The 25,820-nt window shown below is 39.7% G+C and overlaps 1 protein-coding gene across 2 annotated transcripts in view; it reads left to right on the top strand.

The window, feature by feature from the left end:
* ADD3 (adducin 3) overlaps nt 1–25,820 on the top strand; it is a 3,087,715-nt gene that overhangs the window by 265,364 nt on the left and 2,796,531 nt on the right. The window lies entirely within an intron of this gene.

Here is a 25,820-nt window from a genome sequence, read left to right as displayed (position 1 = left end):
CCACTTTTATGGTTTAGTTTGCAGGCATTTTGATTAAAACATGCAATTTTGCTATATAGCTTGTGGAATTTGTTGTGCTTCAGGTCTGCTGTAGCTACTTAATACAAAAACTGAATATTTCAAATGCACTGTAGTTAATTTGCAGACATACATTTTAAAGGATCATTTTCTTTTTTAAAGATTTTTATTCATATTTAACACATTAATACAGCATAACATACAAAATAATCACACACAAAAATTAAAACCATTTACAATAGTGTCTGCATCAAAACATTTAACCCTTATGGTTCAAAGAAAGATCTAGAAGTATGTTAATTAACATAAGTATTGTAAAACTAATGTTTAAATAAATTTAAATATGTCTGTTCATACAGCTTGCAAACAAGCCATTAATCTCTTTCCAAAAAGTTTGTAAGATTTCACGGTCAAAAAACGTGTTGCCCAACAGCTTTTAGTAACTATTTACTACTTCAACATCCAACATCTTTTTTATACATGAGTTCTAATTTATGATGAGTAGTAAGTTCATGGGTATAATCCTTTATAAACCAAGACATGCAACCCAACCCAGTTGTGTCTCTGTGCATCTTGGGTGTTTATTAGATATATGTATGTTAGGAAAATTCTAGCGGTTACATCGGGAGGGAGTGTTAGTTTGGGGATTACTGTCTGCCCCTGTCTATCAAAGACATGGGGGTTAAACCTTGGGTAAATTTCCAATTTCCTATACATTGGGCAAGATTATAATTAATTATGGTTAGGAATGGACTGCTTTACATGGATATGGTAGCCTGTTCCAGAGCATGGGTCTTCTGAGACGCATATCTGTACTGCCAACATGTCTTATTTATGTCACAAGCAAAATCTAAATCCTTTGTTGTAGTGCTTCTAATGCTCTTCATTTTGTGGGTGGGCAAAAGGTCCATCAGAGCTGGATCCGAGGATGCCTTATATGCCAGGTGTAGATCGCCTCTCAGTAACTTGAAGGTGACTGAGTATAAAGATACGGCTTTAAGGTGATCAGTATGGGACAGTGTGCTTATACCCTGGATTCTCCTGGTGTGGAACCTTTGTGGCTGTTCCAGCTGTTGTATATTTCTGCTCAGGTACGTGCTAAAGGGGGAATTATACTCAATGGGCCTGATAAGGGCCAAATAAAGTGTCAGTATAACTTTCTTGGGATTTGACGCCATGCCCTTACTTACAAGTTTTCAACATAGAATGATTTTTTACTACCTTGTCCATATGTTGGTCAAAGGCCAAATTACTGTCTATATATATTCTCAGATCCCTGACTTACTGGGTCATCTCTTAGGGGTGTTGTATTGACAGAGTAATTAGCATGGGTGGCAGTTTTCCCAAAAGGTACTACAGTGCATTTCTTGGCATTGAGTTTTAATCCGTGACTTTGGCACCAGTCATTTGTCTGCATTAAACCCTCTTGTAAGATGTTTATGCCATGGTAGAGGGGAGGATCTATGATGGCTCCCAATTTGCAATTATATGCAAACATGGTCAGCAAGAGGTACTTGTCATTAGCCTTTACCTCTGAGAAGTAGATGCCAAAAAGGAGCACTCCCAGCATGGAGCCGTGCAGTATCCTGCTGGTGACTGGTCGTTTTACAGAGGTGGTCTCACCAATCCGGTCATTCTGAGTCATGTCTGTGAGCTAGCTGGCAATCCATTGAGTGATGTAGGGGGTTTATATCTAGCTTGGTAAGTTTGCCAGCTATCCTCGAGTGGGATTTTGTATTGAATGCCATAGCCCAGTCCAGGTAGGCAGTATGCAACATTCTGTCCTCATCCATTGCCTTAGTGACCTTCTTAAAGAAGTCTACCAAGTTTAGTAGGCACAGTCTTCTCTTGACAAAGCCAACCTGGGTTGTTTCCAGTGTCTGAAGGCTGCCCATATCTTTGTTGATCATTTCTATGCTAATTTGTTCCATGGCTTTGCATAGTAGACTAGTTAGACTAATAGGTCTGTAGTTTCCAGTGTCTGTTGTTGGTCCAGCCTTGTGAAGTGGGATAACAGTTGCAGTCCTCTGCTTTCATGCTACAAAGCTTGTTTTGAGGCTATAGTTAAAAAGTGACACTTGCACTTCAACAGAGCTCAATGCATGGAAGCATTTAGAGTATCCAGCACTGCAGGAGCAGGGAACTTGTTGGCCATTAGAGGGAGGAGCTAGGCAAATCATCCGAAAAATATAAGCCATCTGTGGATAGCTGCTTATCAGTCTCTGGCTCTCACCCTCCATTGTTTCTAGTAATGGAGGTCCCCCATGGGCTGACATGAGATGCTATTGCGGCTAAGCTGGGGGGTGGAAATAGCCTGTAAGGATGAGGTAACTGGATGATCAGGGCTGGAAAGGATTAAGTGAATGTTTGTTTTGGTATTGTGGCTCTGTCTGCGTGGACTACATCTTAATGTGCTGCTTCTTGGCTGCCTGCCTTTACAGTTTGTCAAGCAACAAATGTTGTCAGCTTTAAAATTGTAAGAAGTAAGGTTAGACTTTGCTTGTATGGAATAATGAAATCCAGTGTCCAGACAGAGTTCTTCGGAGATGGCTGGTGCATTAATTGTTGAAGGGTGTATAGTATTTAATAGCATGTGTGTGTGTTTAACAGAGAGAGACAACAGACAGTGCTGCTTTTATTCTGCCCTTCATAGATGTGGTTGTTACGTTTGCACTGGCCATGTTGGTACTGTTTCTTCCATGTACTTACCAGTAGTGTTTTCATTACAATACGTCAAGTGTTTTGCAAATGGTAATTTGAGTCATGGTAGTTGCTGGATAAAGAACCTGTTGTTTATTATTAGATCACTGTTGCAGTAGCCTAAGCTATATGGGATACATCTTACCAAGGATCAGATGTCCAAATCTCTTTGGCACCTTCCTTATGTCTTTATGTCTGAGGAGACACAAGGACCTGTCAGTGTAAAAGCAGACATATAGGTGTCAAACTTAAGAACATTCTTGCCATTGATGCAACCAGTCAAATTCTGTCTTTGCTGTGTCTTTAGTGGTTTGGCGATGAGCTAGTTTGAGATACTGGGCAGATAAGAATGTCATTGGGAACTTTCCTTCTGTATTTCTCTGAAAATTGGCATTGTTTTTCACTTGTGTCTGAGAGAAAGAGGAGATGCTTGTGAGGACATCAAATCCCTTATGGAGATTCACACACACTTGTCTTTCCTGCGTAGGGGAGGAACATGATGTCTGGTTGTGCTCTCTGTGTTTATTGCTCAGACCTAAAACCATTAGGAGTTGGCATAGTTCCCTGAAACTATATGTAGAAAACATAAAGCCCTTGCTTGGCCTTTTATGGATTCTAGTGCCAGTACTTCAGACATCCTCCTTTCCAAGAAAAAAACTGAGACACGTTTTGGCTATGCCTTCCTTGACATACCGTATTCCTCGGCCCTTGAATGACTTTGCTGGTATGGCCATATCAGTGCCATTGGATCATTTGTCTGTTTCTCCAGACCACTCTGGTGTTGCACATCTGGAAGCCACTAATGGTCGGGGAGTCCAGCTCATCCCCTGGGGATGGGCATATGTTCAGGGTTGAGAAAGTAGAACTGCTCTTGGTCATGTTGGACGGGGCTGACAACATCCCACAGATTTCAATTAGGGAATAGGTACCTGACAAAATGGGGGGAGGGGGCAGATGTCTGAATCTAGCTGGAGTTTTTCTTCAAAGAAAACCACAGAAGATGAAACATCTTTCCACTCCCTTAACCTTTACTTCAAATTTCAATCCCTTCAGGCTGTATTTCCAGCTTCTTAACTAAAAGAAGAGTCCGATTCATATTCTTATTCTGATATTAAAGACATTTCTTTGGATTATGCTTCTCAAGTGTCTTCACCTGAAAACTGTGAATCGAAATCCAAAGAAAATATTCCTTCATATTCTCCAGTGGAAGAAACGGCCTTTTCTGATACTGTTGGTACAAAGAATTACTTTTTTTTAAATGCGAATATAAGGAAATATCTGAAACACAGAAGAGGTACAACTGTTACAGGTAGAAACCCTCAAACCATTGGCGATATCCATAGTCACTGGGGGACTAGAGGATTGCTTTAATGCTGCCAGTACTTCTCATAGTCAGTTACCTGTTCCTAGGAAACTAGATAAACTTTGCAAGGTACTTCAGTCTTACAAGTCCCTTTTCCATAATCCTGGAGTTGACCGTTCTGTTATTTCTGTATCAAAAACCTCTGGATCTAAACTTGGCTGCAGTTATTTCTATACCCACAGACAAGTACAACAGAGCTTCAGGCAAATTCATAAAACAGGATTTTATATATTTGGCATTAGCCTCTATAACTTTTGATTGTCAGGCACATATATCCAAACACCTTTTTGCATAATTTGCTGATATAAATGAAGTCATTGCAGACTTACCTGCTTAAGAATCTAAGTCCTCATTGCTTTCCTCATTAACTTGAGTTACCAAACACTCTGAGATGCTCCCACAGTGCTGCAGTTGCAGTATCTGGACCTGCAGCAACTGGGTCAGTTATGTGCTAGTATGCATGGCTACATTTACCAGAGGTATCAAAACTGAAATTCTTATGGTTTCCCGTGTAAAGAGGTTTCAGATTGTACTTTATCTGCTGATGCAGATTTGATGAAAGAGGAACTGCTCTAAGAGGTAAAGCTAAATTTTCTATCTTCTTTACGTGAATATAGCAAAAATTTCCCATCCAGTCCTGGGCCATTTTATGGGAAGCGTTTTAAACAATCTCAACAAATGTCCAGTGGGCAACCATTTAAAAAGTAATGGTATGCACCTGTAAGAAAAAGGGAGGGGGACCATAGGCCCAGTCTCGGTCCAAGAGAAGTGACTGACTATGCCCCCTTCTTATCCTTGCAACTATCTAAACCTCTCAAAAATATTTCTTTACTTCTCCCTTAGTGGTACCAGGTTATAAACAATTATTGGGTACTAAGAATAATTCAGAATAGGTACAGGTGGCAGTGGGAATCCTACCCTCCGAACCTAGGAATTCCGCCATATCCTTGGGATCAAACTCCCCTCTTTCCTCCCATCATTGCTGATATGCTGTCTCAGGGAGGAATAGAATGTGTACCAGATGATCAAAAATGAAAATGTTTCTACTCAAGAATATTTATATATAGTGCCCACGAAGGAGAAAAAATGGTGATCTGTTTTGGACCAGTCTTTCTTAAATTTTCCATGTCAAGGTTCCATGATTCAAAATGCTCACTCTGCAGTCTCTCTTTTCCCTGATTCCTCCAAGTTTTTGGTAACTCTGGATCTAAAAGATGCATACAGTAAACGTTCAGTTAACCGGCACCCACGGGGATTGGTAGATGCCGGATAACTGTAATTTCTGGTTGCTTGAGAGTTACTATTAAAAATAGGCCTGACTAATATTGTAGCCTATACTGTTTGGTTTGACTTGTTCTCAGGTTGGGGCAAGAGAGAATTTATTCCTTACTTCCTTCTTAAAACTCTAAAAATGTAAGGTATGTTTCTGTGTGTGTGTGTGTGTGTGTGTGGGGGGGGGGGGGTTAGCAGAAAGGCCAACACATGAAAATTGTACTGTATTTCTTTGATTTTTTTTTTTTTTTTTTTTGCCGGTTGCTTGAGTTCCTGTTAACTGACAGTTTACTGTATCTCCATATACCAGTTCACAGAGATTTCAAATGCTTTAAGATTTTCTGTTTCTGGTTCACATTTTCCCTTCCCTTCTTTTTTGTTTCTCCATGGAATCTAGGGAATTCACATAGTATCTAGTACCAGTGTTTGCTTTTTGTATGTTATAAGGCATCCGCATCTTTCCTTAGTTAGATGACTGCCGTCAAAACTGTCAAGAAGTTCTTTTTATCAAAAATCTGTTTCAGAATCTAGGTTTTCAACTTATTCTGAAGAATTTACTGTTATTGCTTACCGTAGAATAACTTTCCTAGGATGCCTGCTAGTCTCTTCGCAAATTATGGCATTTCTTCATCAGGAATATGTAACCTCTTACTAAGAATAGTTTCTTCAACTTTTCCTGCAGCGTCTAACTACAGCAAGAAAATTCCTCAGGATTTTGGGGCTGCATGGCTTCTGCAATACTCATGATCCTTTTGTTCAGACTACATGAAGAAAGAGTGAATGGATTCCAAGTGAAAGGAGGCAGTGTGAGGTAGGGTATTGGCAGGGCGAGAATGGTCATGAGACTCAATGGTCTTGGAATCACCATGAATCTGTAATGGTTTCTCAAGTCAGTATGAACCCAGCACCAGCACTCTGTTTTTACAAATATCTGTGCTGAACTTTATCATCAGTGGCTAGACCAATTGCTTCTGAATCTGTGCCTTCCAGTATTTAACATAACTCAGTGTGCACAGCAACACAAAGCCTCATAAATCTTTTTCAGTGTTTAATAGATAAACACTTTTTACTTGTCTTTAGGTTAACACCCAAGTAAAAAATAAGGTGTTTTTGTCAAATTGGACTTACTCAGAACATAATACATAACCACTAAATAAAAGCCCTCTTTGTAGTCATACCAGTGAATCAGTTCACAGTTAAATAATTAATTAAGTAGTGTTTAACCAAGTGATGGCAAATTGAGCTTGGCATGTCAAAAAGTCAGAAAATGCCCTAACTTGACTCTGCTGGCATGTTTCCCCCCACAAAAGAGAAACAATTCTTTACAAGTTTGCATACTCATTCATTTAAAAAAATACAGCCCAGTCATGTGTAGTGCTATGTGTATTATAAAAGTTAAAGAACAGTCAGTGAAGCAGCAAAGAACTTAACAGTGTTATAAAATGTAAAGCAGAGTATGAACTTAAGATCAGTGCAGTTACCCAATTAAAGTACGCTTTCTTCTGTTATGTCAGAAAATTAAGGAATAATGTCCAAAAGATGCACCAAGCTGAGCCATAATAAAAATAACACACATTGCAATCCCAAGGATATATCAGAATATATATTAGCCAGCAAATTTAGTGGTAACTTTACCCCACCTACCTACATTGTTGAACCCACTATCCCTGAAATTGTTTGGGGGAGTGTATGTAACAAATTGGCAGATTATAAAAATTTCTTGCAGAGTAATCTTGTCAAAAGTGTTGGTGGAGCAAATGCCTGCAACTAAGGAAATGATTCTTTTGAGCTGGGGGGAGCAAATGCCTGCAACTAAGGAAATGATTCTTTTGAGATGGGGCATGCACTCATTACTGCCCATACAAAGTAAGGCCTTACTAAATTTAATGCTATTGGCTGCCTAAGAAACAATTACTAGAAAATGGAAATCATTGAATATGTCCGTGATTAGTAACCTAGTAACCTTCTGCATACGTAAATTCCTTGCATGCCCATCGCTCTCTTGCATTTCCATCATGTACCAGTTTCACACGTGACAAACTAGTAAGAAACACACACTTGCCTGCCCGCAGAGACTCTGACAGTGCTCCACTAATGCTGTGATTATATTTCAGATGAACCACTTTAAACCACTATTTCCAAATAATTTCTAATCTAGAACCAAATAGGAGATGTACAAACATATGCTTTCATCATAAAGTGCCCAAGTCATTAATAAACTTGTTTGTTGTTTTAAGTATTTTTAATGTTGCTTTGCATTGTTTAAATAAATAAGCTTTCACAACTTACCTTTTTTCTAAATGAGAGTGGAGAGGTGATGCACTTCAGACTTCATGATAATATTGGTGGTGAGTGGACTGGACAGACTTCCCGTGCACACCACAGACACAACCTTCCTATAGAAAACTGTCCTGAGGTGCGGAAATTCAGCTTACTTCACTCGCACGCTGCTGAATCTTTTGCTGGTTGGTTATCTGAGCTTGCAGATTAACCAGTCAGCTTGAAGAAATTGGAAACAAGGTAGAGTTCCTGGCTTGCATCGTAAACTTTGAACATCTGTACAAGGCAATTTATTTCCAGATAATCCGGTTAAAAAAATGGACAGGGGTTTGTTAATTTTTTTAGTAACTCAGCGTGTCGCCGAAAATGTTATGGCGTGTCACCGTTGACACGTGTCATGGGTTCACCATCACTGGTTTAACCTGTCATTTGTAAGTTATTTAACAATTGTACAAACAATGCATAGCTGGAATATTTAAATTAATTTATAACTATAATGTATGTTTAAATTCATTTGATTGTTAAAATAATAAAACTTTAATGAAATGAATGAATAAATGTGTGTAGCAATTAAAAATAAAACTTTTTGAAAATACTATCACAAGCAAACTTACAATTTAGCTGCCCTAAATTTTAAAAATAGGCATTGTTTTCATTTGTTCCTGGATTCATAGTTGGATTTAGCTTGAAATTCCCAAATAACTCTTTATATTCAAGTTCTGTCTCCCAGTTGCCACCCCTAAAGTCCACCTCTGTCTTATCCAGGGTACCAAACTTTAAAACCAGCACAAGTGGTGCACAGAAGTGTATGCTTACACAAGACATTGTTAGTATTCTGGTTTTTAATATTGTACTTGTGCTCATAGATTCGCTTATTCAGCTCCTCTCAGTTTTACCAATGTAAAATGCTGCACACAATGAGGACTTGCCTAAATAAACAACCATCTGTATTAAATAGTCCCCATTCCTTAGGGTAACAGTGGTCTCATTGTTCATACCAACAGAAGTTTTATTTCCTACTAAAATATCCTTACAATAGCTACACCTACCGCATTTATTTGTACCTTTAATGTCGTTAGAATATTTGCCAGTTCCAACATTCTTTTTCTCTAAATAACCCTTTATAGTTTTACCAATCTTCTAAACAAATTGTGGCTCATCACCAATGACTGGCAACAAATCAGAGTTGGTACCAAACACATTCTAATTTAACCTAAGCATATCCTTTAACATCCTTTACCTTGTTTGAATATTTCAAAACCAAGGCCCTATTAAAACTGTCATTCCTTTGCACCTTGACCCCATGCCACTTAAGCCAATCCCCACAAAAGGCTTCTGTCATGATCCCCACTTATTAAAAACTTCAAATGTTATACTATCGACCATTGTTTTTGGATAGTCTCTAAGATAAAACATATCACATAACTTCTCCATTTCGGACAAAAGCAATTCTTTTAACTCTGATTAATTAGCCTTTAACAATACTTTTCTTACAGAAGAAGAGGTGGCTTCCAGTATTTCTGTTCATCTCGTAACCTGTGGTCTGTATCTATGGATGTCTTCAAACCTTGACCTGTGGGCTGTATCCAAGGAATTCAAAGTACAAGTTCTTTGGGACCATCACTTCAGAAAAAGCATATACAGTAAGAATCAAAGATGTGATGGCATTAATAAATGCACTGCAAGCCCCGAACCTTTTGTGGACTCTGGACCTAGTCTGCTAATCACAGACCGACAATACCACTGTCATGTAGCAAGAAAGATCTAGGTCATACCCCCTATGCTTGTTAGCCATTTTAGCTTGGGAATTTCCAGTACTTTACAACTTATCTCTATAGGCTGTTTACATTCTACCAGAGTAAAATACTGTGCAAGCAGACTCTGCAGGACCAGGACAGTCTCCCGCAAGTGTATGTTACACACTGGGTTCTTCCAGGAGATAAGTCATCTGTGGAGAACTTCCTAAGCAGGTCTGCTAGCCTCCATTCACAACAAACTGTTGAAATGATTCTGCCCCAGGACTCCTTATAGAAAAGTTGACAGGACAGATGCCTTCTCATTTTTTGGAAGGGAGTATTTCTGTATGTCTTTCCTGTCTCCCTTGATAATAACCAGAATTCTTTTGAAGATCCAAAAGGACTCCCCAAAAATAATCTTGGTAACAAAGCATTGGTTTTCTTTTCTCATGAAAATTGCCAAGGGCAATTACCACACATTTCCCCAGAGGATGGACTTGTTTACACAGCAACAGGGATCTCTGATTTACTCCTTCCTAAAATTCCTCACATGGTGGCTTGGTTACTACAGAGTATTGATCCCGGTCATGCATTTTTTTTTGTGGAAATGAAACTGGTATTAAAGGGCCAAGTAACCTACTACTAGCAAATTTTATTAGAAAATCTTATTTTGCCAAATGGAAGAGATTTTCTGGTTGATGCTTTAAAGGAACCAAGACTCTTTAAAGGCTGCACCTCCTTTGATTCTTCAATATGTGTGTGTGTGAAGTGCTTAAATGTGGCCTTTCTTACTACTCCGTAAAGGTTCCTCTTGCGACCATTTTTACGCTTCTCCCATTAGGTCCCCTGCTCTATTGATGTTCATCATGTTTCACTGTTGCAATCATTACTCTTGGGTTATCCTGCTGGCAGGCTACCCTCAGTCGGCCAGAATTCCAAAGTCTAGGTCCGGCGTCGGTTGCTATCACCTCTTCCCTGATGTCAGTGCGCCAGGGGTATAAAAGATGCAGCCAACGCCATTTTCTTCAGTCTTTCTTGCCGCGCGGTGCCCGAAGCAAAAGCAGTTTGCAGGTGCCGGTTGGCCGACTCCTGACATTTTCAAATCCAAATTTCAGAACCGAAGTCTTCATTAAAGCTAATACACCGTTGGGGAAACTTTTTTCTTGCTCCAGACCGATGTCAGAAAAAGTTAACAATTGTATTTCTTATGGGAAGCAAATACTTCATAAGGATTTTCACTCTTAATGTATTCCTTGCCTAGGCCCTGATCACAACGTTGCTAGCTGTCGGTTTTGTGCTAGATTTAACCAACGCACTATTAAGCATCGGTTCGATTTTGCATTTCATTACTTTGGCCGAAGATTTAATTATTTAATGCCATTGGAACAGTCGACGACCGGAGTTTACAAAAAACGCAAGGACAAGGAAAAAGGATAAGCATCCGAGGTCCAAAACCGACGACGAGGCCTCTGCTAGGCCAGTCGCCGGTTCTCAGTGAGGTGCTTTCGCAGCCCCTGGCGCACACTACTTCAGAGCCACAGACCACTTCCGAATCCCACATGTAGCCGACTGGGCCTCTGGATACTCAAGGTATTGGACACTCGGAAAACATTCCCTCAGATGGATCCGGAGCAGCTGAGCAGTCATCGGCTTCTGAGGGTGTCTTCAGACCTACCCAACTATATATTAAGCCATCTTCAGCTTCAAAGACAAAGACTAAAGCAGCTCTAAAAACAAAGAAACAAGTACAGCATTCTCCTACTCAGTCTACCATGTAGACCTAATTACTTTGATCAGGGGCTCCCATCCCCCTCCTGATAAGAGGCCTAGGCAAGAGACAGAGTATTATTCTTCTGATCAGGTTTCTATTTCCTCTGATTCCTCTTCTGAACAGGATTATTCCATGCTTCCCTCTGAGAATTCTGATGCTGAAGAATCCATTCCTTCAGACTCTCCTCCTGAGGATTATTCTTTTGGGGAAACCCTGCATACCATGAGGGAGCATTTCCACTGGGAGAGCCAAGATTATTCTGAATCTAAGAAAAGGCTCAGAGACTTTCTGCTACTTCCTCAACACAGGCCCCTTGCTATTCCACCTGTTTTAGACATTGTAGATGATGTATTTTCAGAGTCCGGCCTGTCCCCTGACTCTTTACCCCCTGTACCTGCTAAGCCAGACAGATACTACAGGGTTCCAGATTCTCATAAATTCCTGTATAAAAACCCTGCTGCTGATCCAGAAACTATATCTCAGGGTCCCAAAGGGGTTAAAGCCTCCACTGCAAAAAACCCTATACCCTCTGATAGGGATTCTAGGGCTCTAGACAGATGGGGGAAAAAGTGTACACTTCTACTACCTTGGCTGTAAGGGCTTTAAATAGTTTCATATGCTTAAATTTCAGCAATATTTAATGTCACTGCTTAAACAGAAATTGTTGACAAATACTGAATGTTCCGAGAACAAGGAATTGCAGGATTTATTGCATGCAGCTGAATAAGTGGGAAAGCATACTTTGCAATGTGGTTATGATTCACTGGAGGCCTCGTGCAGGGCCGCTGTTACAGGTTCTGTTATTAGAAGGCATGCTTGGTTAAAGGAACAGAATCTGCCTGATCATGTTAAAGCAAAATTATTAGATGCACCATTGCAGCATGATACTTTGTTTGGTACTAAAGCAGAAGAGGTTTTGAAAAAAAATGGAAGATAAAGCAAAATCCATGCAGACAGTCAAGGATTTTTTACAGGAACAGCCACCCAGATTTAGCAGGAACTGGCCTTCTAAAAACTGGTCCTTTCCAGTGTCAGACAGGCCACAAAGAGGCAGATACAGGTGTCCCAGAGGCAGATCTCAGCCCCAAGGCTCATACAGGCCTAAACAATGGGGTGCTCCTACCTCCAAAAGCGGAGAAGACAAGTCACAGCCTTACAGGAAACGGTCCCAATGACTTTCCTCTGCTAGATCCAAGTACTTTTCTTTTGACAGCCCCCTTAGGGGGAAAACTAGCACTTTTTTCATCAAATTGGCAAATGATTACCCAAGACAAATGGATACTGAGCATAGTGTCCCAAGGATACAGGTTCCATTTTCACACCCTACCAAGGTCAAAAGGTATGCCAGACCTGCCACACAGTCAATGGGCAGAGGCGCAAAAACTAATTGCAGCCCTCATGGACATGAGGGCCATTCAGCAAGTACCACAACAAGAACAGGGGCAAGGATTTTACTCCAGACTTTTCCTAGTACCCAGGAAGGACAGAACCTGGAGGCCAATACTGGACCTGTCTATACTAAATACGTTCCTGGAAGTTCCAAAATTCAAGATGTTGACCCTACAGCAGCTACTGCCCATGCTGGGCAAGAAGGCTTGGCTCGTAACTTTGGACCTAAAAGAGGCATACCTGTATGTCCCAATCAGACAATCTGCAGAAGATACCTCAGATTCATAGCTGGCTCAATGCATTACCAATTCTCTGCACTGCCCTTTGGCTTATCTACTGCACCCAGGGTCTTCACAAAGTGCCTGGCACCAGTAATTGCATTCCACAGACAAAGAGGAGTTCAAATATGTCCCTACTTGGATGACTGCCTAATTAAAGCAGAGAACAAAGACATTCTTCTAAAGCATCTGGCGTTTGTAAAAAGAGTACTAACTGGCCGAGGGTGCACAGTAATTGAAAAGAAATCAAAACTAGTGCCCTCTCAAGAAATAATATTCCTGGGTGATAGCTTAAATACCACTGCCCAGATAGCTTATATCATGCCAGACAAACAAAAGCAACTGACTTCTTACTTCAAGAAATTGGCAACAAAAACCCACTTATCTGCAAGGAAAATCCTGCAGGCCCTGGGTTTCATGGCATCCTGCATTCTACTAATTCTACATGCCAGACTGCATATGAGGAAACTACAATGGTATCTAAAAAGTGTTTGGACTCAGCATTGCCACAGCCTGGAGACAGTAATTGCACTCATTCCGTGCCTGCAACAGGAGTTTCGATGGTGGGCAGAAGCTTGTCACCACAACAAGTTCTGCCATTCAGTTTACCCACAGCCAGACAGGCACTGACAACGGATGCATCAGATTAGGCCCATATGACAGGAAAATGTATTCAGGGCACATGGCCTGCAAACCAGATGCATCTTCACGCAATCAAAAAGAGATGCGAGCTGTTCAAAATGCCCCGACAGCTTTCAAGGACCTGCTTCATCCAGGACAACTACTGATAAAGACAGACAATACTACGGTCATGTGGTACATAAACAAACAGGGAGGTACACATTCCTACCCCCTCTGCAGACAAGCAATGACCTTATGGGACACAGCATTGGCTTTTCAAATTCACCTGCAAGCACAATTCCTGCCAGGAAAAACAAATACTCTGGCAGACGAACTAAGCAGAAACCTCATGGATCCCCACAAATGGAAACTGGATCCACAAGACTTCAGCATGATAATAAGGAAATGGGGATGCCCAGACATAGATCTATTTGCCTCCCCTCACAACTGCCAATTGCAGAGATTTTGCACAAGGATTTATCACAAGCAAGCATGGAAAGTGGACACCCTATCCTTCAGCTGGAAAAATCTAACAGTATATGCCTTTCCTCTACTGGCTCTCCTTCCCAGGGTACTCCTAAAGGTCAGACAAGAGAAGCTAAAATGATATTGATTGCACCAGACTGACCACGCCAGCACTGGTACCTAGTCCTAAAGAGCTTGTCTCAAGGTCCAGCATGGATATTGCCTCAAACTTCTCACTTGCTGACCCAATAAAAAACCATCAGATCTTGCACAGCTTAATCAGGACCTTAAATCTGGCATCATGGCGGATAATGTAACCATTCAGAACACTCCCCATTTAAAAGCTGTTATGGAGGTTATCTTGGAGGCCAGGAGGCCCAGTATCAGAAAATCTTATGCAGAAAAATGGAAGAGATTCTGTGCTTGGAACCAGGAACAAGGCATTGACATGTGTGTACCAAATATACCTCAGATTTTACAATACCTAACTGAGATACTGAATAAAGGCCTTTCTTTCTCATCAGTTAAGATTCATGCCTCTGCCATTTCAGCCCATTACAATACGGAACCACCTATCTCTTCTCATCCTTTAATACGGCAGTACCTCAGAGGGGCCAAGAACATTAGGCTTCCAAGGAGAGCACCAATTCTGGCCTGGGACCTAAATTATGTTTTTGAAAAACTCGCACTGCCTCCTTTCGAGCCAGCTTCAACAGCAGATATAAAATTTTTATCCTGGAAAACAGCTCTACTCCTAGCAATAACCTCTGCAAGGCGAGTCTCGGAGTTACAAGCACTCATGGCTGTGGAACCTTTTATCATTTTTCATTGAGACAGGGTTTCTCTGAGGACAAACCCTACATTCATGCCTAAGGTGGTATCCAGTGTGGCCCTCAACCAAACCATTCACTTGCCTACCTTTTATCCAAATCCACAGAACAAGGGTGAGATAATTCTGCATTCTTTGGACATACACAGCAGTTACTTTTCTACTTGGACAGAACTAAAGCTTTCAGAAAAACTGAGCAACTTTTAGTGTCATATGCTGCAGGATCACAAGGAAAGGCTATCTCAAAACAGACTATTTCTAAATGGATAGGCCATTGCATCAGTTTCTGCTATTTTCAACATGGCAAATCAGTGCCTAAGGGCATTAGGCGTCATTCCACCAGAGCAGCAGCCACTTCAGCAGCCTTCCTCAGAGGAGTACCAACCAAAGATATCCTAGAGGCTGCAACTTGGAGTTCAGTACACACTTTCACAAAGCACTACCACTTACCTAAGTCCAGAGCAGGCTTTGCCACTGCAGTTCTGCAGGGCCTTATAGCCTCTCCTAATCCAATTTAGCCCAGCCACCCATCCTCAGCTTTGGGATTCAACCCAAGAGTAATGACTGCAACAGTGAAACACGATGAACATAGTACAGTTGTGTACCTACCATAAATGTAGATGTTCGAGTGTATTCACTGTTGCAGTCCAGGTTACCCACCCACCATCCCCCTTCTCTTTGCTGGGACTTTTCTGCATTTTTCTATCCTATACAACCTATTTGGTGTATTTGCTTGTAGATAAAGGGAATGTTATCTTTGTGCATGTATTTTTATTGGCATGTTTTTTTCAGCCTACCAATTTGGGGGCACCTGACATCTGGGGCAAGAAAAACTGAAGAAAATGGCGTTGGCTGCATCTTTTATACCCCTGGCGCACTGACATCAGGGAAGAGGCGACAACAACTGATGCCGGACCTAGACTTTGGAATTCTGGCCGACTGAGGGTAGCCTGCCTGCAGGATAACCCAAGTGTAATGACTGCAACAGTGAATACACTCTAACATCTACATTTATGGTAGGTACACAACTGTACTTTATCACAGGTGAAATTTGAATTAAAGGGGGTACTTCACAATTCACCCTTATCTCTCCTTTCATAAGGATTGGGTATTTTTTATACACCTTTATTAAATTATCACTTAAGACAGGCAACCATACATCAACAAAAAACAAGCCATATTAACATTTTTTTATATTTGCGTACATTATACATCACATATTTCTTTCCTTGTAATTATTTTCAGTCCAACATTACATAAATTGCTGAGTTCCTTCCTTTCCTTAAACCTCACTCCTCATCCTCCTGAACATTATTCTGCATGAATTGATTCCACAATTTACATTTATTTATATTTCATTTGCTCATTAAACCTCACTCCTCATCCCCCTGAACATTATTCTGCATGAATTGATCCCACAGTTTCCATTTATTTATATTTCATTTACTCATTCCTTTTCTAAAGATTCATCTCCCAGTTTTTGTATCTATTTTATAATATTCAGTACTTCGGATACAGTTGGCTTAAACTTTGATTTCCATTTTCTAGTAGTTGCTTTTTGGGCAGCCAATAGAATTAAAAAGTGTCTTACTGTGGCTAGGCAATTCAGATCCTGTGTCCTAGCTCAAAAGAATAATCTCATTGGTTACAGTCATTTGGTCACCTAATGTTTCAGACCAAATACTCTGTAGGGATTTTTTAAAATCCGCCAAATCATTCCACTCCAAAAACATATGTTCCCAGTTACACCTTCAGCATTTAATGTCTGCATGAGGAAATTTTCTTTGCCATATGCTTGGGGTACAAAAATACCTGTGCAAACACTTCCAAGCAAGATCCTAAACCTTTTGAACTTTGCTGCTTACTTGAGAACCATACATAGGTCCTGCCATTGTTCCCTTGTAAATTGCTTTTCTAGTCTCTTGTCCCAATCTTGTTTAACCTCCTCTGACTGATTTTATAGTTATCATGCAACATTTTATGTGCCTTACCAGTTATCTCCTTTTTAACAACAACTTCTTTCTAGATTCAACTGACAACTCAACCAGAGTAGGTCTTTCACTTAAGATTCCCCTATCCCTTTATTTCTCCTGCAGGTTCATAGGTTAGTACTAAGCTAACTGCCCTTGCGAGCCATTTTAAGCCTAGCCAATTATCTCTTGTGAGACTTGAACCCTGCACCTTGTGTTTGTAAGGCAAACACCTTAACCATTAGGCCACCCTCCCAACCCTTTCTGATAACAGTCTCTGGTAGGGAATGCAGTCTAGCCTGCAGTCCAAACGTCTTCTTGGCCTTATGCCACTCCATTACCTTTCCCCTCACTAGTTATTTGCACCAAATTCCTTAATCCCTTTGCCATTTGTTCAGTAAATTCTAGCCTCCCTTGCCTATTTTTTATACTGCTTGCAGTCATCCCTATTGGCAAAATCTCACCTCCATTCTCAAATTGGCTTAGTTTTTAGTATACTCTCTGCTACTTCATGAATATAATATGCTGTATGGCTGTTATTCTCTTTAAGGATCTGCATTCAAAATCCCACTCTGTCTTTTTATTTATTGAAACCCTACCCATCACCATCCCTTTACAGTTTGAGTTACAACCTTCTGTTTGTGTTATGTAGCTCTAAAATATCCCTTCAAATCAGGCAGTCCTAAACCAGCTTGTTTTATTGGAAGGATCAACTTATCCCACTTTAACTCTTGCCCTCTTCCCCTTCTAGATAAATTCTTTCATCTCTTTATTACTGTTCACAACTTTTCTTCTGGTTGTTACAACTATGCCTGACCCATTTGAAAAACTAAAGGGACTAAAAACATTTTCACTGCTTGTTTCTTACTATCCATATCCATAAACAAGAGCTTCCACCTTCTCAGGTTTTTGTAATATCTTTTTTGTTTAGTCTCCTTCCTACATATCCTTAGCTTACATAACAAAAACATTTTTAATTTATATTATTAAATACTTCATTTTATGACGTCCCCATAAATATGGGTATTGCTGAACCAATTCATGTGTGGGTGCATAATTTACAGTTATAGCCATTGGTTTATCTTTATTAATTTTATATCCTGAAAAGACTTGAAACTGTCTCAAAATGTTCCACAACACTTAGATGTTCTTTTCTGGATTTATCAGATACAAAATATCATCAGGAAGTAAAGCCAATATTTTATTACCACCAATGATATCCTTTTATTTCCGTGTTCTTTATTCTTACTCTTGTTTTTCTTCTTCTTAGTTTTTTAATTTATTCTTTTTTTTTCTTTCTTTTTTAGCTAATGTAAATGTAAAGCAAATAAAGGGTGAAGAAGACAAATTGCCTCGCTCTTCTGTTCAAACTTGGCTTATCAAACACGGAACCCACCCACTTTAATCCCAGTCCTTCATATATACTCCTGATTAACTTTACTGTTGTATTAGGGAATGTAAATGCTTCCATTGCCCTACTCCTAAAATCCGATCGTACTCTATCAAATGCTTTCTCTGCATCAGGACCCACTAAGAACAGTGGTACTTTCTTGCATTCTGCATCCTCCTGGATCATCTTTGCTCTTTTATTATGCTGTCAGATGTTTATTTCCCCTCCAGAAAACCACATTAATCCATGAGTGACAGTTTTGGCAGCACATTTACCATTCTTTTAGCTAGCATATACATAAACATTTTTTTATAATCCTGGTATAAAATTGAAATGGGTCTGTATGAAACTGGGTCTGATGGTTCTTTACCGTCTTTAGGTAATACAGCCATCACAGCTTTCTTCCAAGATGTAGGTGCTTCACCTCCTTTTAAAGTACTATTAAATAAAATCTTCCAGATCTTTATTACTTTCTTTCCTCCTAACTTCCAGACTTCCACAGAATACCATCCATTCCTGGAGACTTTCCCAAAGATGGATTATAAATCACCATTTAGTTGCTGAGCCTCCAGCACTTCCATCCTTGGCATAAGTAAGTATTCCACAAATATTTAAATTTTTACCCCCCCCCTCCCCCATATTTCCCTGCTGTATACAAACTTCAATAACATTTCAGAAATATCTGTAATACCTCTACAGGATCTATGGATATTTTTCTTGCTATAGCCTCCCTAAGTATGGTGACTATCCTTTCTACTATCTGTTGCCCAAGTCATTGTGCTAAATTTTGTTTTGCTTTGGAGTCATTATCAAAAAATAGTTGCTTAACGACAATCTTTCTGAACTCCTTTATATTTTCCAGATATTCCACAGTTTTCTCTTTAGCACTCTACATTTATGCCTTTTCTAGTTCTGTGAGATGTCCCTTATTCAGCAATACTTTAACCTTTGTTAGCCCCTGTAAATAATTTTCTATTACTTTTTAACCATAACTCTTTCTCTCTTACTTCTGCCTTATTCTTTATTTATTTATTTGACATTTGTTAACCGGGTTAGCCCAACTGGGCCATAGGCCCATTTTCACTGGAGTCCAGAGGAGAAAACTTGAAAACCTCCAAAAATGCAGAAAAAATTAGGTACATAAGATTAACATTACAGACAATTGAAGGTACATAAGATTTACATTCAGGTATAAAAGAAATTTACACTACTATTTTTTTTTTGTGAAAGTATGAGCAGCAAAGGACTTGATATAGAGAGAGCAATTGATTATATTGATTAAGTAAAATAGAGAGAAGTATTTAGACCTGGGGAAGTAATAGTTAGCTATGTACATGGGGTGAGTGTAGTAGGGGAAGGGATAATTTAGGAGTACATCTATGAGTAAAGGGAGAAGGCTAAAGAGGTAGTATAGTAAATGGTCTGTGAAGTAGGATTCATTAGTAAAGTATGTTAGGTGGAGTCATTACAGGGGCAAGCCTTGGTTTATAGCAAGTGAAGTTTAAGTTCTTTTTTGAAGAGTTTGGTATGGGGAATATATCTAATGTGTGCAGGGAGTTTGTTCCAGGCTTGTGCTGTAGTGAATTTGTAAAGCAGCTTAACAGTGTTTTTGTGAGGTTGGTAAACATCAAGTAGTAACTGGCTAGAGGTGCGGAGAGTACGATTAGGGGTGTAAGAGGAGACTGGGGTGGAGAGGGAAGGGCAGGAGGAAGGTTTGTGTAGTGTAGAGTGAGCGATTTGAAGCTGGGATAGGAGGAGTTGTTGGGGGAATTCCAGACATTGGAGAGATTTTAGAGCAAGGCAGTGGTGGGAGTAGTTAGTGACAAATCTAGCTATTTTGTGGTATGTTTGTTGTAGTTTGGACAGACTTGTAGATTTTATTTTAGTTAGGATAGGGGCAGCATGGAGAAGGGAGGGGAGAAGGAAAGCATGAGCTACAGAAAGTCTACAGTTGTTAGAAATGTTTTGTTTCGATAGAGTAGGTCAAGTTTTTGGTGTTGTTTTTTATGCTTTGAAGGATCTGCAGATTAAATTTTGGTTCGTCATCAATGATAGTACCTAGGAGCTTAGTGTGGGGTTCAGGTTGAATGATTGTTTTGTTAGAGGAAATAATGGCAAAGGTTGATTTGTGTTGAGTGAGAGTGTGAGGGAGAAAAAGCAGGAGTTTAGTTTTTTTTGGGGGGGTTTAAAATGAGTTGATTATTGGGCAGCCACCTTTCAATGGATAAAAAGGTTGCTTGAGTTTGAGCATGGAGTTCTGAGTTGTTATTGGAGATGGAGATGAGAGTGGAATCATCAGCGTATTGAATTAGAGAAGACTGATTGCAGGCTGTATCTAGTTCATCTGTAAAAATGTTAAATAGGAGGGGACCAAGGATGGAACCCTGGGGGAGACACCAAATGTGACAGGAAGGGAGGGGGAACAGGAGGATAGCCATTTGACAGACTGTAATCTGTTTAAGAGGTAACTGGTGAACCAGGTCAGGGAGGGAGTAGAGAGATTGATTTTAGCAAGTTTAGATAAAAGGATAGGGTGGGAGATGGTGTTAAAGGCTTTGGAGAGTTCGAGAAAAAGACGGGATACAAGTTGATTATCTCTGGCTCTACTACAGTATGAGTGAAATATATAAGGGGGCTGTAGCTGTGCTGTGGTTAGGCCAGAAGCCATGTTGAGTGGGTGTGAGAAAGTTTTCTTGTAGGAGAAAGTTTAGCAGCTGAGTATGAATGCATGTTTCAAATATTTTTGATAGGGGGAAAGGATGGCTATGGGTCTGCAGTTGGATGGGTTAGTAGAATTTCTACCTTTATGCAGTGGGTGATAACGGAGGATTTCCAGATGTCAGGGGACAGTAGCTTCTTGAATGGCTCTATTAATAAGCAGGGATACAGGATAGGCTATGGATTCGGCAGCTAGTTTGAGGAAGGTAGGTGGTAGATTATCACAGGAGGGTGAGCAGGGTTTGAGTTTTTAAGTAGAAGTGATTTGATATAGGCAGTGAGGACAGGTTGAAAACTGAGTTTTTTTATTAAGTGTGTTGGATGAGGTAGGAGGAATGTTTGGGTTGTGATTCTTAAACTCCATTTTCATTTTATCCCACTTACTAGCTATAACTTCTGAAGGTATTTCTTTCTTCCCTAATAACATTCAAATAATTTCCACTAACCGTTCTGTAAATAAACCTTTTTTAATAGGAATGTGGGAAAGTGTCAGTGTCTCAATTTTTTCTTTATTACCCTTCATTTTAATCTTTATTTTTATTGGTGCATGATCTGAAATAGTTATTGGATGTGTGTTGAAGATATCAGTTAAATGCACATGTTCCTATGAAATATAATTTGTCTAGTCTAACCCAGTTATTGTACCTGGGTAAAAATGTTTGAACTTTGTCCATATTTTTACTTTTGAATTTGCATCTTCCATACCAAATATCTTCATAATTTTTTTTCAGTAATCTACTGTCTTTCTCTTGTAGGTGCCCCTGATAATCCTCACTATTGCAAATCAATTTCCATTTTCTACCTACATGTAATATTCCCTGCTGAGTGTTGTTCTTCCAAAAATGTCTTCAGGATGCGTACTTTCACATCAAAATAGGCAGACACTGCCAAAGACATTTACACTTTCAGATGGGAGCCCAATCAAAACTGACACCAGTATAGAACCTGGACATTACTGGTGCACATCTGAACACAACACAAATTGCATCCTTACCAATTCATTGCATAGACATGCTCGGATCTCAGTTGCATCAGATCCTTTATCATCCATCTCCTCCAGCCAGAATCATTCTTAAAGAATTGGGGTCTGTGGCATCAGCAGTAGTCCTGCTTCCTTTACCACTTTATTGTATGCATGTTCTTCAATGGACTGTAGCTGTTCAATGGTGTGTTCTTTGACAACCCCTATCTTTTCCAGTCAAGCTTACACTGATTTGCAAACACCAACTACAGTGGTGGATCCAGTCAGATGGCATTTCCCAGTTGGAGTGGGGGACATTTCTTAGGAAGGACGGCACATGGCACATGGTACCCCCAAGAGACCAGTTTGCATATCAATGGGCTAGTATTGACAGCAGTCCTATTAGCATTGCCAACATTCCAAGGTAATCTTCCTCTAGGGACTGTTGCGATTCAGGCTGACAACATGTCTGTTGTGTGGTACATCAGCTAACAAGGGGGAACCTGATCTTACCCTCTTTGCAGAGAGGCCATGAGAGTATGGCAATGGGCGACCTCCAAAAACTGCTTTCTAGTTGCAACGCACATTTTGGGAAAACAATATGGTAACGGACAAATTAAGTAAGTGCATTCTGATGCCTCATGTGTGGTCTGTGGTGGAAGAGATTTTTCCATTATTGGGGACAACCTTGCTGCTACTTCTTTGCCCCCCTCAACAACAATTGCAACAGGTATTTTGCCCTGACCCCCCCCCCCACAGGAGGAGTCACTGAGAGATGCTCTAGTCCACATTTGGCCATCCAGTCTCCTTTATGTGTATCCTGCACTTTCCTTGATTCCCAAATTTCTACAAAAAGAAACCCAGTTGAAGAGCTCAGTCATCCTCGTTGCCCCCTACTGGCCTCAACAGGTGTGGTTCCCCTTCCTTTGTTCTCATGTTCTTTTTCCTCCATGGATACTGGACTCAACTCATCCTAATGTCCGGCCCTCAAACAGACCACATGGTTTCTCCACTTTCAATAATTGTCAGACAGCCTAGGCTTTCTTCCGCAGTATGTACCATTATATTAGCCTTGCAAAAATATTCCACCAAGAAAGCTTTCAAGAGCAAGTGGAAAAGATTCTCCCTTTAGGCATTATATTTATTCTTTTTCTGCTCTGGTTTCTGTTGTTCTTGAATTTTTGGCTGTTCTTTTTAAAGAAGAAACTGAGTTTTCTATGATTAAACTGCAGTTGGCAGCCATTTCAGACTTTCATATGGGAGACCAAAGTTATTCTTTGGCTTCTTCCAAATTATGTAAAGCATTTCTAAAAGGCATTTTCTCCTTAGACCACCAATAAAGGCCTTCATCTTCCTGGGACCTAACTGTCATGCTACAAGGTCTGACTTAAAAATGCTTTGAACCTTAAGCAAAAAAATGATGTAAAATTTCTTTCATGGAAAACAGTCTTAGTATCTGTCACTTCTGCATGAAGGATTTCTGGACTCCAGGCTCTTTCATCAAAGAGACTCTGCATTATAAAGATAGGGTTACTTTATGAACATACCCTTCCTTTTCACCTAAAATAGTTTCTGAATCAAACATTTACTGGTTTTCTTTCCAAATTATTCAAAGGAGAATACATGCTTCATATCCTAGATGAGCACAGACAACTACGTTTTTATCTATATAGAGCAAAACAAATCAGGCCGTCAGATCAGCTATTTGTTTCCTTCTCACCAAAAATACTGGGTTATCCAGTTTCTAAAATTACACTAGCTAAATGGATCACAGATTGCATTTCTTGGATCTGTTCTCAACAAGGTATTTCCCTATCTAGACCACCTAAAGCCCACTCAATCAGATCCATGGCCACTTCATCTGCTTTTTGGTCAAGAACCTCTATTGGTGATATTTGCACAGCAGCCACATGGCCCAGTGTTCATACCTTTAATACTCTTTACAAATTGGATCTAATGTTTAGAAGTAGAGCTGCCTTTGGCTCAGCAGTACTCCGGAATATCCTCCCATGAGGGCCACCCAAGACCAGCATAAGTGGGGACTCATTCACTGAGGAAGAATTAAAAGGACATAATCAGATTTAAAGTTATTTACTCACCATAACTAGGCATCTGTGTTGCCCATTTTAATTCTTCCTCAACTTCTTTCCCATCCCCCATCCTTGAATCATCTGGAGGAAACTGTAGGATTATTTATTGGAATTTTTAATTCTAGGTTTGAGCCCTATTCTTCAGCTATCCCTTTCTGTATATAATTTATAGGGATTTTATGGCAACAAATGCAATCTGAGGCATTGAGGATGGACAAGGGCATTATGGGTAGTTGGAGGAGCTTGAGAGTTGAATCCAACTTGTAGAGTATGGGGATGAGTTTGATCCGAGGATCAAATCTGAACCCATTCATTGAGGAAGAATGAAAAGGACAACACAGATGCCTAGTTATGGTGAGTACCTAACTTTTAATTTAACCTTTCGGATAGGAAAGATTATCCCAGATCAGCAGCTGTACTCACAGGTATTACCTATATTAATGTATTCAGGCAGCTAGAGAGGCTGCTATTTTTTATAACCTATCCATAATTTCTGACTTTTCCCCTAAACTGCTTGCCATTGAACATTTAAATTTTGCATTTCTTTCAACAAAGATTGCTCAGAAATTTCTGGATTAATTGCTTGCACCTGCAGACAGCTAGTCTCCATGTAAAAGTAGTCAGCAATGAATAGTTCTAAACTTCACTCAACTGAATGTACAGCTGCCTTGGCAGCAGACTTATTGACTCTTACTGAACATTATTTGTTAATTAAAATAAAATAATTGGATGTTTGCAGATATAAGTAGCTTAGCATTTGTCATGACTTTCATAATTTTGTCATATTTTTTGAAGCCTGCTTTAAAAAAAAACACTTGGTTATAGTTTATGCCAATGGCATTAACATAGATATTCAACTTGTAAAATTAAGAGAAATGTCTTAATTGTACATATAATGTAATCAATACACTTCACCCCCCACTCTCGCCCTAGCAGCCCAAGATAACAACATATTAACTTTAATCTTGCTTTTGTCTAGTCTTTCTTTTCTTGTGCTGTAAAGTACTTGTTTATTTTAATATCTTTAACACATACTGCGGTCAATTGGAGATTCCTCTTCCCTACACATTTAATGCCCATCGCAACACACTGCAGAAAACTGCTTTACTATTTATAACATGCAGTTTATCATGAAATGTTTTATATGGATACTATTAAGAACAAAAAATAGTTTTATATAAGTTACTTTTTTCTCTTAGTGTCTTTCTAAACATTAATGACGTTAACTGGGCATATGCTTTACAGTCTACTAACACGTTTAGCAAAGCCAGCAAAAGTTCAGTCTTTCTCAGCCACTTTTTCTTGCAAAGCCATATTTCACAAATGTGATGCTTTATAGTCTCCCATTTATTCACTAATTTCCATGTGGCTGGTCTTCTTCCTTTTCATCTCTATCTCCCAACCCCAGATTCTGGTTCAAGTCCAAGGTACTTCTGATTATTCTTGTCAATTACTGTGCTTTTTCTTTGTGTCAGGTATTTTTCCTTGGAACATTGGAAAACTTTTCACTGGCAGAATCTCTCTTTGATCTTTATTTTTGGGTCACTTTTGTTGGATAAGATTTACTTCCTCCCTAGAATGTTCTTCATCAAAAATGTCTTTGATCCTCCAGGGAAAAAAAATATTCTGACAACAGCTGGATACAGCAGCTTAAATCACTCACCTGCCTCTTAACATTCCCTGATTGTTTGGACAGAATTTCTCTTCCGCCTGATGTTTGTTGAATAATCATTTTCCACAAACACTTTGCTGTGTCCAGTTTTTAATGCTTTCCCCTTCTGCCATAGTTTTATCAGGATGAACCTTTTTTGCTAGTTTAATTGCCCCTTGACTAATACAAGCATTGACTACTTTCTCATGGCCAGGTTTGGAGCATATATTCAGTGTGCTCTTTGAGGTAGCAAGTCCTGCTGTGGAATACCAGTCCAGCTTTTTAACTGTGCCTTCATAAAACTAATACAGTCTGTTC

Source organism: Protopterus annectens, chromosome 14.part0 (genome assembly GCF_019279795.1).
Source record: "Protopterus annectens isolate FY-2018-M chromosome 14.part0, PAN1.0, whole genome shotgun sequence".
NCBI classification, from domain to species: domain Eukaryota; kingdom Metazoa; phylum Chordata; order Ceratodontiformes; family Protopteridae; genus Protopterus; species Protopterus annectens.
The sequence above is the reverse complement of the archived record's forward strand: the minus strand, read 5'-3'. Positions and strand labels throughout refer to the sequence as shown.